This window comes from Neovison vison, chromosome 12 (assembly GCF_020171115.1).
Source record: "Neovison vison isolate M4711 chromosome 12, ASM_NN_V1, whole genome shotgun sequence".
NCBI classification, from domain to species: domain Eukaryota; kingdom Metazoa; phylum Chordata; class Mammalia; order Carnivora; family Mustelidae; genus Neogale; species Neogale vison.
The window spans coordinates 12430138-12433659 of NC_058102.1; the positions used below are offsets into that span (position 1 = coordinate 12430138).

At 43.0% G+C, this 3522-nt stretch overlaps 1 pseudogene; it reads right to left on the reverse strand.

Annotated features, from left to right (window-relative positions):
• Positions 1–1703: 1703 nt before the first annotated feature.
• LOC122891112 lies at positions 1704–3067 on the reverse strand (annotated as a pseudogene).
• Positions 3068–3522: the final 455 nt, after the last annotated feature.

Consider the following 3522-nt stretch of genomic DNA (forward strand, 5'->3'; position numbering starts at 1 on the left):
TGACACCTCATAGCGGGGGTGTGAAGAGGGTGAATGGAGCGGGTGCTAAACAAATACGGATTCTCTTGGGGTCCTCTATCTTGTGCACAACCTGTGTAACTATACACAGCAGTATCCTCTCTTTGGACTGAAAGACACACCCCCCCCCCCTTCAAGCAAAGATTGTGGGTAGTTGAGGCGTGCAACATGGTGGTTTGACATTGCACTGTGGAGTGATTACCACAGTCAAACTAATTGGTACATTTTCACCTCTCCCATTTAGTTTTTTGGGGGTGGGTGGGTGCTGTGAGGACATTTAGGATTTACTCTCATAACACATTTTAGGAATAAAATAGAGTATGATTAACTCTAGTCACCGTGCTGTGCATTAGACCCCCAGGACTTTCTCATTTTATAACTGAACGTTGGTACCTTTGACTAACCCCTCCCCATTTTCCCTACCCACCCCAGCCCCTGGTAATCATGTTTCTATCCTCTGGTTCAACCAGTTCAAGGTTTTAGGTTTCCACATGTAAATGTGATCATAGAGTATGTATCTTCCTCCATTTAGCTCATTTCACTCAGCATAATGTTCTCCAGGCTCATCCATGTTATTGCAAATGGCAAGATTTCCTTCTTTTTACGGCCGAATAATAGGCCATTGTGCATATATACCATATCTGCTTTATCCATTTGTCTATAGAGGCACACTTAGATTGTGTCCATATCTTGGCTATTGTAAATAATGCTGCAATGAATACAGACATCTCTTTGAGATACCGATTTCATGTTATTTGGATATATACCCAGTAATGGGATTGCTGTATCACATGGTTTTATTTTTTCCTGAATTTTAAAATGTATTTTTTTGTCCCCATGCCTTCAGCTACTTCTTTTTATTTTATTAACTAAGTATAGTTGATATACAATGTTATATTAGTTCCAGGTACACAACATAGGGATTTGACAATTCCATACATTACACAATGCTGACCGTAAGTGTAGTCACCCACCACATATTGTTACAATATTATTGACCATTTTCCCTGTACTGTACTTTTTATTTATTTATTTTCAGTATAACAGAATTTATTGTTTATGCACCACACCTAGTGCTCCATGCAATACGTGCCCTCCATAATACCCACCACCTGGCTCCCCCACCTCCCACCCCTGCCCCTTCAAAACCCTCAGATTGTTTTTCAGAGTCCATAGTCTCTCATGGTTCATCTCCCCTTCCAATTTCCCTCAACTCCCTTCTCCTCTCCATCTCCCCATGTCCTCCGTGTTATTTGTTATGCTCTACAAATAAGTGAAACCATATGATGATTGACTTTCTCTGCTTGACTGATTTCACTCAGCATAATCTCTTCCAGTCCCATCCATGTTGCTACAAAAGTTGGGTATTCATCCTTTCTGATGGAGGCATAATACTCCATAGTGTATATGGACCACATCTTCCTTATCCATTTGTCTGTTGAAGGGCATCTTGGTTTCTTCCACAGTTTGGCGATCGTGGCCATTGCTGCTATAAACATTGGGGTACAGATGGTCCTTCTTTTCACTACATCTGTATCTTTGGGGTAAATACCCAGTAGTGCAATTGCAGGGTCATAGGAAAGCTCTATTTTTTTCCCCAATTTATTTATTTTCAGAAAAACAGTATTCATTAGGAAAGCTCTATTTTTAATTTCTTTTTTTGGCTTTGATCATGTCTTCATTCAAAATTAGCTGTCCAAAATTATTTGACTTTTATGAATAAACGTTAAGTTTTTAGGCAGCAGGCTTCTCTGCAGTGGGTTTCTTTTCTGCAGGCTTCTTATCAGCCGCTGGTTTCTTGGTAGCTGCAGCCTTTTTCCCCACCACAGGTTTCTTCTGCTTCTTCACACTAACAGCCTTCTTTCCTTTCTTCCCTACCACAGGCTTCTTGCCTGGAACTTCCTTCTCATCTGATTTGGCTTCTAAGGCTGCCGCTGCCTTATCCATCCGGAGTTTGTGATTCTTGGCCTGGCGAAGAATGGTGTTCCGGCGCATGGTCTTTGCATAGGGGTTTAGCTTCAACATGATTCTCAGGTTCTTCAGTGGATTCTTCTTCAGGACCCTGCGATGAATCTTCTTGCGTGGTGCTCGGAGGGCTCTTTGGATCTCTGGACTTTTCAAGATTCTGCTAAGGTCTGTATTAAGCATCTTATGCATGGGAAGGTTGTAGTTACTCTTGAGGGAGGCAGCCTTACGCCAAATACCATAAAGATCGTCTAACGTGCGGAAAGCACTTTCAGTCCAAATGCAGAAATGTCCCACATGCCCACCAGGAGCAAGTTTCAAAATGTTCAGTTTGCTTACATTAAGTAAAGTAATTCCAGGAATGTTTCTGAAGGCCTTGATGATACCATTGTCTTCATTGTAGATGATGCAGGGTCCCCTGCGCTGGATTCGACGGCGGTTTCTCATTTTGCCCTTGCCAGCTCTCATTTGCTGAGAGGCATAGACCTTTTTGATATCATTCCAGGCTTTAAGTTTTTTAAGAAGCAAAACAGCCTCCTTGGTCTTCTTATAGCCTTCAACTTTATCTTCAACCACCAAAGGAAGTTCAGAAACTTCCTCAATATGATGACCTTTAGACATGACCAGCACTGGTAAGGCCGAGGCAGCCAGGGCAGAGCAAATGGCATATCGCTTCTGTGTTGTGTTCACTCTGCGATGCCAATGGCACCGGGTTTTGGTGGGTGCAAACATGCGGCCCCCACGACACATATTTCCAAAGGCACCCTGGCCAGAACGGTGAGTCCCACCACTTCGAACTCTGGGAATTCGAGCCACACAGCTCTGCCAGTACCTCAAGACTCAGCACTGGTTTGATGACCTGCTAATTCACTGACAGCATATGGCTGTCTGTTGTTTTTGCGCAAGTTGGTGTGAACAAAGCTCACAATATCCGGTCGAATGGGAGCCTTGAACACACCAGGCAAAGTAACATTTTTGGCAGATGATTCCCCCTTTTCTGAGTACACAGATATCAATGGGTGAGCACACGCCATCGCGGGGAGAGGAGAGGGCCACGCTCCTCTCAACCCGGCGGCTCCTATAGGAAAAGCTCTATTTTTAATTTCCTAAGGAATCTCCACACTGTTCTCCAAAGTGGCTGCACCAACTTGCATTCCCATCAACAGTGTAAGAGGGTTCCCCTTTCTCCACATCCTCTCCAACACATGTTGTTTCCTGTCTTGCTAATTTTGGCCATTCTAACTGGTGTAATGTGGTATCTCAATGTGGTTTTAATTTGAATCTCCCTGAGGGCTAGTGATGATGAACATTTTTTCATGTGTCTGATAGCCATTTGTATGTCTTCTTTGGAGAAGTGTCTGTTCATGTCTTCTGCCCATTTTTTGACATGATTATCTGTTTTGTGCTTGTTGGGTTTGAGAAGTTCTTTATAGATCATGGATATCAACCTTTTGTCTGTACTGTCATTTGCAAATATCTTCTCCCATTCCGTGGCTTGCCTCTTTGTTTTTTTGACTTTCTTTTGCTGTGCAGAAGCTT